This window comes from Gossypium hirsutum, chromosome A12, assembly GCF_007990345.1.
Source record: "Gossypium hirsutum isolate 1008001.06 chromosome A12, Gossypium_hirsutum_v2.1, whole genome shotgun sequence".
In the NCBI taxonomy this organism is placed as follows: Eukaryota; Viridiplantae; Streptophyta; class Magnoliopsida; order Malvales; family Malvaceae; genus Gossypium; species Gossypium hirsutum.
The window spans coordinates 15,796,309-15,807,863 of NC_053435.1; the positions used below are offsets into that span (position 1 = coordinate 15,796,309).

Genomic DNA, 11,555 nt, shown 5'->3' on the forward strand with positions numbered 1-11,555 from the left:
TTTAGTGGCGCTTTCACAAACGCCGCAAATTTCAATACCAAATTGCCAACTGCGACGCCGTTTTGAATCAGGGAACTAAGTTTTAGTGGCATTTTTGTAAAACGCCGCAAAAGTGAAATACCTATTAACCTTGTACGACGACGTTTCACTACACGCAATTAAACTTTTAGTGGCGTTTGTTATATAAACGCCGCAAAGTTGCAACCCAAATTCTATTTTAACGACGTCGTTTCCTTACAAACAAATTAAACTTTTAACTTAAACGTTTCCATCAGCTTGTTTACCCCGATTCTGAAATCCCCAATTTCCCTAAATTATGAAATCCCCAATTTCCCCATCTCCTCCGTCGCCTTCGCCCCGTGCCGTCGAGTGTCCCCTCTGCTGCGTCATCATCCTCTACCGCCACTAATCGGTAAGTATTTTCCTTTAATCATCATTCATGTCATAAGGATTCATGGAAAGAAAAAATATATATACACATATGTTTGTGTATATAAACCTTTGATTCATGGAAAGAATTTTAATCGTTATAAATGAATTATTGCTTGGGATTTACTCAAATCAAATGCAAGTTAAAATGCATGGGTTTTTAGCAAATAATGATATGATTCTTGTTTTGTTTAGTTTTATTTCTATGTATGCCTGATTGATCCATTTTTTCCCGCAAGCGCTTAGCAACTTTGATCTGTCTCTGTGATCATAGAACAATACAAGGCAAAAGTTCCCATAAATCCCCCTTTTCAGTGTATAAAATGTATATTTCATGATAATAGCTGAAAAGTCATTTTATAAAAAGTAAGGCAAATGAAAGGGACATGTTTTGTCTTACAAATTAAAAGGGTTTTAGGACTGAAACTTTGATCCGTCCCTTAAAAGTTGAATACCAGCACGCTAAGAAAAGAAGGCAGAGGAATTGGGACTTCGATATTTTTCTTCCATTAAACTGCAAAATCCAACTTGCTATTTGCTACTGTTAGGTCAATACATGGCAACTGGGGTTGGATGATGAACCAATGTCATTTGCTATTTGTCATAGCTAAAGTTGAATGATGATAATAATATGTATTTTAATAGCATACGTCCATTTTGAATATCCAAGGACCGCATTACAAAGTTCCTTCACACTACATGCTGCTGATGTTACTTAATGAACGAACTAAAATATACTATATATATAGTGTTTACAACTTGGGTTTGTCGAATTATGTGGCTATATATGTAAAAATATGAATATATTTTCCTTTGTTAGGTATGTTAGGCATCTATGCTGCTACATGATTCTAATGGAAAGAAACAGACCATGTTTTATATTTGTCTAAAGATTTTATGTTGAAATTTCCCCTTTTCATGTCTGAATTAAGTTTAAGAACATTGTTGCTGCTTCCTGTTTTCTGCTGCCCAAATTTTTATTGTTTTATAATTAAGTTTTATTTTTTAGTCATTACACAATTAATTGTCATTAGGGGCTGAGGTTATTACCAGGCTGCCTTTGATTGTCTTGTCCAGATATAAATGAATGTATCATGTTAATTGTTAAAGACTCTGCTTGAACTTGAATCCAAAAGAAAATTAATATAACATTCATTTTTCAGCTTGATTCATTTCTCTCTATAATTAAATTAGCTTATTTGGGAAAATTAGAATCCATTATCTGGTTTTGATGTCTTTTAGGAATTCAGATGAGGTTAACCCGAAATATCTATGGCATATATACAAAGGCATATCAGATTTTTCTTTTGATTGCTGCTTCACTAAAAAAAAACACTTTCTGTTTGGACCAGATTCAGCATTAGTTACTGCTTCCTGCTCCTCTTACAACTATTGGTTCAACTGAAGCTGCCATTTAATCTTCGAATTAATATTTGGTACTGATATTGATAATGTTTTTATATTTGCTTAAACTGAAATATATTTAGTGCTACTCTTATAATCTTACATTTGTTCTAGGTACTATCGAGCACCTGAATTAATATTTGGTGCAACTAAATACACCACAACCATTGACATCTGTTATAGGTACATGTTTCGTTGCTAAATTTTTTTTCCTTATTTCTATGCATTTTCGGTTTAACTTACTTAACAAATTCTACTTTTTTGACTCCAGCCTCTGTTTACTGGTGAGAGTGGAGTGGACCAGGTTGTTGAAATTATTAAGGTACGTTTTACTTCAAAATTCTAATCAATAATAGTTTTATTATGATTATTTTGGAAAAATTAATATTTTGGGGCTGCGATTTTGTATAGATTGAATTGCTGGTTGTGTTTGGAGCAGTTTTGTTTTTGAAAATATTTATAAATTTGTTACACTATAATAAGATTTTAATTTGATATGTTTTCCTTTTTAGTTGAACTCGAACAATTTCATCAATTTTATTCGATACGACTCAAATTTAATTTTACTTAACTCGATAAAATATTAAATTTAGTTAAGATACCAAAATAATACTTATCATAAAATATTACTCAACTCAAATTTTTTCATTCAAAAAATTACTTATCAAAAAATAAAACTCAGTTGATTCAATGGAATACTCGCTGATGATTGCATTAGAAAAGCAGGAAGTATGACAAACTTGCCTATATCATAGCCATTTTCAGTAGTAACGACGGTAATTCTACAAAATCATGGGCTCTAGGAACTACCCCAAAAATTAAACTTATGGTAGCCATCATTGTCAACTCCAAATTGACGAGTTTCATACAATAGAGAGATGGAAAGCGAAGTTGTATAAATATTTTGTTCTCTTTTATTTTATTTTCAAATTACCTAATTAAATTAAATTATATTTAAAGTTTCATTTTAAATATTTTATTTTTTTGAATCACGAAAAATAATTTTAATATTTTATTTTATTTTAAATATTTTATTTTATTTTAACATTACCTAATTAAATTAAATTGTATTTAAAGTTTTATTTTAAATATTTCATTTTTTTTAATCACGAAAAATAATTTCAATATTTTATTTTATTTTAACATTACCTAATTAAATTAAATTGTATTTAAAGTTTTATTTTAAATATTTCATTTAATTTGAATCACGAAAAATAATTTTAATATTTTATTTTATTTTAACATTACCTAATTAAATTAAATTGTATTTAAAGTTTTATTTTAAATATTTCATTTTTTTGAATCATGAAAAATAATTTCAATATTTTATTTTAGTTTAACATTACCTAATTAAATTAAATTGTATTTAAAGTTTTATTTTAAATATTTCATTTTTTTAATCACGAAAAATAATTTCAATAATTTATTATATTTTAACATTACCTAATTAAATTAAATTGTATTTAAAGTTTTATTTTAAATATTTCATTTAATTTGAATCACGAAAAATAATTTCAATATTTTATTTTATTTTAACATTACCTAATTAAATTAAATTGTATTTAAAGTTTTATTTTAAATATTTCATTTTTTTGAATCACGAAAAATAATTTTAATATTTTATTTTATTTTAACATTACCTAATTAAAATAAATTGTATTTAAAGTTTTATTTTAAATATTTCATTTTTTTTGAATCAAGAAAAATAATTTCAATATTTTATTATATTTTAAATTAAATTGTATTTAAAGTTTTATTTTAAATATTTCATTTTTTTTGAATCACGAAAAATCATTTCAGTATTTTATTTTATTTTAACATTACCTAATTAAATTAAATTGTATTTAAAGTTTTATTTTAAATATTTCATTTTTTTTGAATCAGGAAAAATAATTTCAATATTTTATTTTATTTTAACATTACCTAATTAAATTAAATTGTATTTAAAGTTTTATTTTAAATATTCTATTTTATTTCACTTTAATTTAATCACGAAAAATATTTTATTTTCTTTAATTTTATTTTCAAATTACCTAATTAAATTAAATTTTATTTTCAAGTTCACCAGCAACTAACATAATTTACATAATTTACATAATACATAACTTATATAATTTAAAGTTCGAATTTCATAACTTACATAATTTTCATAATTTACATAATACATGACTTACATAATTTAAAGATCAAATTTCATAACTTACATAATTTACATAAATTTAACACACATGGAACTATATCCTAAAATTTAAATATTAAAACAACTATAACATGGAACTATATCCTAAAAGTCAAAACACAATAATACATTTAAATAATTGTATATATATTACTTTATATCGTACATAATACATAACTTACATAATTTACATAACTTACATAATACATAAATATATATCATATCATAACTGACATAACTTAATTATACTATAAATAAACAACTTACTCGTGTAACTTATTGTCAACTTTAGACTTCAAGAACAACAAAATGGATAGGAGTTGGATGAATTTGTTAAGGGTAAGCAACGGATATCGAAATGGAGTTCAAACTTTTCTAAATTTTGCATTTCAAAATGCAAGCCAAGAGAATATGATTCTATGCCCGTGTAAGAGGTGTGGCAACATCAATTAGCATTTTCGTGAAGTTGTCTATGAGCATCTAATTGTTGATGGCTTTATTCGGGGGTATAAAAAATGGATTTTCCATGGAGAGTGTACATCTAGTGGAACTTCTTCAACAATTAATCCGACTTATCCTGATACTGCTTACCATCAATATGTTAAACAAGATAACATGGAAGGTATGTTGCGGGATGCTTTTAATATGCACAGTCATGGTGAGCAATCGTTTCCAACTGACTTTATTGCATCCAATGATTGTAATATTGGTGGAAATGTTTTTTGCGAAACGGGAACAAGTGCACATGATGAGGAGCCAAATGAAGAAGCGGCGAAGTTCTACAATTTACTTAATGAAATGAACGAAGAACTTTACGAGGGTTCAAAATATTCGAAATTGTCCTTCTGTATTCGTCTATTTCACTTAAAATGTTTGGGAGGGTGACCGAAAACTCTTTTACAATACTGCTAGAGTTTTTGAGAGAGATGTTTCTGTTTGCAAAAATCCCCAGTCTTGTCAAGATATGAAGAGACTAATAAAAGATTTGGGCCTTGGGTATGATAAAATTCATAGTTGCCCAAATGATTGCATGTTGTACTGGGGTGATCAGAAGAACCAACAGTCTTGTCATGTTTGTGGTAAGTCTCGTTGGATGAATGGAAATACAAAATATGTGAATGTAGATGAAGGTGGGGCACAGTTAAGAAAGAAGCCAGTCAAGGTCTTGTGATATTTTCCCCTAATACCAAGACTTTAAAGGCTTTTCATGTCGTCAAAGACGGCTGATTCTATGGGTGGCATAATGATCAACGAACCGATGATGGATTATTAAGGCATCCAGCTGATTCTTTAGCTTGGAAATTGTTTGACAGTAAATTTCCAAGCTTTGCAAGCGATCCTCAGAATGTGAGGCTTGGGCTAGCAGCTGACGGCTTTAATCCTTTTAAAATCATGAGTACTTCGTACAGTACTCGGCCTGTAGTACTTGTTCCTTACAATTTGCCTCCATGGATTTGCATGAAGCAATCTTCATTTATTTTATCAATGATTATCCCTAGAGAGAAAGGTCTCAAAAATGATATTGACATCTATTTGCAGCCACTTATTGAAGAGTTAAAATAATTATGGTCGGGTGTTGAGACATATGATATATTAAGAAAGGAGAACTTTAATTTACGTGCAGCTTTATTGTGGACAATTAATGATTTTCTCGGCTTATGCTAATTTATCGGGTTGGAGTACTAAAGGACGTTATGCCTGTCCTTGTTATGTTGCGCAAACTTGTTCGAAGTGGTTGTATCATGGGACGAAGTTCTCTTACATGGGCCATCGTCGGTGTTTAGATAGAAATCATAAATTTAGATTTTAGAGGACTCTATTTGACGGTACTGAAGAGTACAGAGGAGCTCCTGAGCAGACCGTTGGATATGAAATCTTGTTTATGTTAAAAGATATCAACTTTAGTTACGAGAAGAAGAATCAACCACCTAACACGCAAACAAAGAGAAGATCGAGGGATGAATTTGATGATGAATCTGACGAAGAGGATGATCCCAATGAGGCGGACTTGTGGAAAAAATGAGTATTTTTTTTTAGTTTCCTTATTGGAAGCACAACATTTTACGCCACAATCTTGATGTCATGCATATTGAGAAGAATGTCTACGAGAACATAATTGGGACAATTTTGAATATTGATGGAAAATCAAAAGACAATCTTCAAAGTCGACTTGATTTAGTTGACATGAGAATTTGACGTGATCTTTATCCTCAAGTACTTCCGAATGGGAAATATCAATTGCCGCCTTCTATTTTTTCAATGTCAAAGGAAGAGAAAGAGGTGTTTTGCATGGTGTTAAAGGATATAAAGGTCCCAGATGCGTATGCGTCAAATATATCTCGATGTGTGAGTCTTAAAGATCGAAGATTATATTCATTAAAATCACATGATTACCACATCTTGATGCAAAATTTACTCCCAGTTGCTTTACGGTGCTGCATGTCAAAAAATGTGACGTCTTGTATAATTGAACTATCCAATATAATGAAAGCTATTTGTGGCAAATTTTTGGATGTTGAAGAACTTGAGAAAGTACAGGATCGAGCCACTTTGACTTTATGCAATTTGGAAAAGATCTTTCCACCTTCATTCTTCACTATTATGGTGCACTTGGTAATCCATCTCCCTCACGAAGCAATACTTGGTGGACCGGTTTTTTATCGATGGATGTATCTTATAGAAAGGTGCTAATTTATTTGTCAAGTATTTATTCATTCACCTCTATACATTTAGTTACAACTTTTGACAAATATTGTATATCGTGTTTAGGTTCCTAAGGAAATTGAAATCTTATTGTTGCAATTAGCGTTATCCAAAAGGATCAATTGCTGAAGGCTACTTGGCAGAGGAGTGCATGACCTTCTATTCTAGATATTTAGAAGATGATGAAACACGATTGAATAGACCAAATAGAAATGCTGGGCTCAATGATCATAACTTGGCCGAAACTTATTTATTCCAAAGTTATGGAGAACCAATCGGCAAAATTGAAATTGCAGAATTAGATGATATATCGTGGATACAAGCACATCGATATGTACTTTTTCACCACGATTTAGTTGAACCGTTACGCAAGTAAGTTCTAAAATTTCCTCACATATTCGTCGTTTTGATTTGTTTATCTTCTAACCAATTAAACTTGTTTTTAACATAGTGAGTACAAATAAATTTTGAGATCTCATGCACGCTCTCGAAGATTACAACATCGAGAGATTAATAAGTTATTCACAGAATCTTTTCATGAATGGTTAAGCCAAACGGTATGTAATTGAAGTTAATAAGTTACATATAATCGCGAAATTTAGTTAATCAAATAAGAATGTTTTTACGTAATACATTTATAATTACTCAATTTACTTTCGATTCAATAGGTTTGGAGTGGGAGGGACATCAATGACAAAATTAAATGGCTTTCTCAAGGTCCGAACAAAGTAATAAAAAGATATAGTGCCTTTCTCATCAATGGATACAGATTTCATACAAAATATCGCGAGAGAATGAGGAGAACTCAAAATTGTGGAATTGTTGTTAATTCTTCAATTACAAGTTATGCTAGTGCTAGGGACAGTAATCCGGTTGAGGGTAATGTGGAGTATTACGGACTTCTTACCGACATTATTGAGATGGATTATTATGGCAGATGGAAAGTTGTCTTATTTTGGTGTGATTGGGCTGATGTTAATACTACTCGCGGAATTAAAAAAGATCAATTTGGTTTTACAATGGTTAATTTCTCTCGCTTGATTCACACTGGACAACAATTGGTGGACGAGCCATATGTATTTTCTTCTCAAGTGAAACAAGTTTTTTATTCGAAAGATCCAACTAATGAGGGTTGGTATGTTGTACTCCGGAACACCCCTAGAGACTTGTTTGACATGGGTAAAGGAAGTAGAGATGACATCGTCGAAAGATCAGAAACATTACCTTTTCCAGAACAAAACTTAGATGAAAATATCCCTAGTACTAGTACACAACATCAATGGGTTCGACATGATGTGGATGAAGATATTTACGAATAATGATGTAGCAAGATTTTACGATTTTTTAATTATATGTAATACTATAATTTTAATCTTGGTAATTTTATATAATTTAACTATTTTACATGTACTATTATTGTAGTAATTTGTTACTAAAATTTCAATCATTTTATGTGTATTGCAGGAAAAATACGTAGAAGAAGATTACAAGATTTAAGTATCGTTCAGAATACTCCAAATTCGAAAGAAGCAAATAGTGAATAGCAAACAGTTGTTGGATCTTCGAATGTGCCGGAGACACTTGACGAGTCTGCAGAAATTCAAAGTAATGTTAAGTTTATTTTACATGTGTGTTGACTTTTATTATTGATTTATTTTTCAATTTTAATATAATAATAATATATCATTTTTCAACTGAAAGTGGTGGGACGCGCAGAGGTCGAGGACGTACGCTACTTAAAGATTTATACGAATTAAATCCTGTCGAGCGTGTCAAAGTAAGTAGAAATAGTCATGGTCAGCCTGTTGGATCTGAAGCTTGACTTTTAGCAGGCTATTTGGGCATTATAGTACGAAATGCTAATATGTTGCCCATCAACTACGAATCATGGCATCACATGCCTGATAGCAACAAAAATCAGGCTCTCGATAATATTAAGGTAACAAAACGTTAAAGTAATTTATAATACTTCGATTTAACTTTCATTTATATTTACATTCTAAACTTGTGTTTTTTTAGGAGAGATTTGATTTAGAGGTCTTTGATGACTATATCAAGAAGGCATTGGGTAAAAAATAGAGAGACCATAAAAGCACTTTGAAAAAACTATATTTTAAGAAAGACATAAGCCTCGAGGAAAAATTGAGAAATGTCCCGCCGGGAATGCTGAGGTACCAATGGGAAGATGCGGTTAGATTCTGGAATTCAAAGAAAGGAGAGGTATTACGTATTTCCAAACTCTTATATATAGTGTTTACTAAATACGTAATAATAATTTCATTATGTGGGACCGTGAGCGAGTTGGAACAAGTAGCAGGCAAAAACAAAAATTCACGCACACGGAGGGGTCGAGAAGTTTTGCTTCTGTAGCTGGGGCCGAGGTATTATTAATTTATTAATTCTATCAAATATTAATGACTTTCTACTATTAAATAATATTTTTACTATTATATTGTAGGAAGTCTCGTCAGGTCAAAAAGTTGGTCGCCTTCAACTTTTTGAGATTACACCTAGAAAGAAAGATGGATCTCCTATGACATCCGAAGCTGGAGAAATTATGGTATATTTACTTAATAAAATTTGATTTATTATAAATATTTATAATTTTTATTTATAATGGTTTAATTCGTCGTTAGTAGTTTTAAATAATATTAAGTTATGTTGCATTCCTTTTTATTATATATTTCGTTTCTAACTCTTAATTGATTTATTAGGAGAAACTAAAGGAGAAGAAGGCGGAGTACGAAGTGATTGCTTCGACTGATAGTTCTGTTAATCTTGAGAACATTGATAACAGAATTATCACCGACGTTTTGGGTCCTGAAAGGTACGGTCGGGTTCGATTTCAAGGATCTGGTGTTACCCCGACCCAATATTTTGGATTCGGCTCCTAACAATACATGCCTTTTGGGAGTCAAGCTCAAGCTGAAGTTCAGAGGTTAAGAGACCAGATAGCTCAAGTACAGGCGAGTACAGTTGAGCAAATTGCCGAGGTTCAAAGAAAATATGAAGAACTTCAGTAACAACTTAGAGCGGAGGCAGCGGCAGCAGCGAAGGAGGCAGCGGTAGCAGCGAGGGAAGCAGAGGCAACAGCGATGACAGTAGAGTAGAACAGAAAGTACGATGAGCTCCAGCTACAGCTTCAGCAAATGATGCAGATGTTTCAGCAGTCGCAAAAGCTGCCATCTTAGACATTAATTTTCTCCTTGTAAGAACGTTTTTAACATTGTCACATTTAAAATTATTGTAAGAATTTATTGAGTTATACTTAATTTACATAATAGACCTTTTGTTGAATTTGAAGTATCATTTAGATTTAATGTTTTTTATTTTATTTTTCATGCTACATTTGTTGTTTTTGAATGGATTTCATGCTATATTTGCTATTTTTGGTTGGATTTAATGCAGGAAGGGTTGGATATTGATTAAAATTGTACATTTCAAATCTGCCAAAATTAACGACGTTTGTGAGAAAAGCGCCACTAAAAGCCATAGCTTTTAGCGGCATTTTTTAGATAAACGCCACTAAATTTTGCGGCATTACCTTTAACGGAGTTTTTGCGGCGCTTAGAAAAATGCCACTAATAGTTCTTGCGGCGCTTAAAAGCGCCGCTAAAGGTTAAAAAAACGCCGCTAAAAGTCTGTTTTCTTGTAGTGACAGGATCCTCCAGGAACCGTGGATAGGTATGAAGCTGCCCTTCAACTGTAATTTTCTACACCTAATGGGCCCATTATTCGAAGCACAACCTGCAATGCGCCCTCCACAAGTAGGAGTTCCCACCAAAAGTATGGCTAGGGAAAGGGAAAAGCCTTAATGGAAGTAAAGCGGGCGCCATAGTGGGATGATGAGGACAATGATTCAACTTTCTTTAAATTATGTTTTTTTTTAAAAGACTTGTATTAATTTTTGGATAATTTAAATTTAACTTTTTAGGAGTAAGATTAATAATATATTTTTAGTTATGTTGCATTTTGTTTAAGTTTTCTATGTACAAACCCAACGCGAAGGAGACATAAAAAATTCGAGCATTACACGATCAAAGGAAGAAGCACCCACATTAGTAGTTGGAACAACCATGATCAATCAGGTAACTTTTTTCCTTATCTTTTTGTGGGCTACTCATTGAGGACAATGTGTCAACTAAAGTGTAGGGGGTAGTATAGAAATTTTGTTTTAAATATTTACGCTTTTCTTTTATTTTTCTTGTCTTTTGTATGCTTCAGCTTGTAGAAATACAAGTGATTGGTTAGGAGCATGTACATAGGTTGCTTGTGTTTACAAATAAAGTTGGCATGATGATAGGTGATTTCAATTTTTTTTATTAGACTATTAAGTTCTGTATGTTACACTAGAAATAGGCATTAAGCAATCAACTATACCAAATGATATAGAAAATACAAGGAAACGAGCATGCTTGTATAAATGATAAATGGTTGAAATTTGAGTTTGTTTGGTTGATTAAACTCATGCACATTGAGATATTTGTGGGATGAACTAAGGCATCGCTTGGAACATACCCAAAGCCAAAAAGTTGAGTTACTTTCATTCACATTTGGTACCAATTTTTAAAGCTTTTAACACTTCTTAATGAACCTTATTAAAAACCTGAGCCTAAAAATGTTACTTTGTATTTGTCCTTTTTCTTTGGTCCTGCACTGCACGACTATGGACGTCTGGCCATACGTATTGAGGGTTAAGTAGATACATCACAGAGGAGTTTGTAAAAATAGAGTGAAATAGGAAAGATTGCTAGGACATAGAAACTATAGGTTAGTCTGAAAGTGCAAAACAAAATAAAAATTCAAAAAGAAAAGTGACAAACTCACAAGAATAAGAAAA

General features: G+C 31.3%; 1 long non-coding RNA gene across 1 annotated transcript; it reads left to right on the plus strand.

Moving 5' to 3' along the window:
• Positions 1–275: 275 nt before the first annotated feature.
• Positions 276–8,314, plus strand: LOC107939021 (uncharacterized). The gene is made up of 5 exons (XR_001695028.2): positions 276–412; positions 1,782–1,865; positions 1,948–2,016; positions 2,105–2,155; positions 8,180–8,314. It is a non-coding gene; the product is annotated as an uncharacterized lncRNA (long non-coding RNA).
• Positions 8,315–11,555: the final 3,241 nt, after the last annotated feature.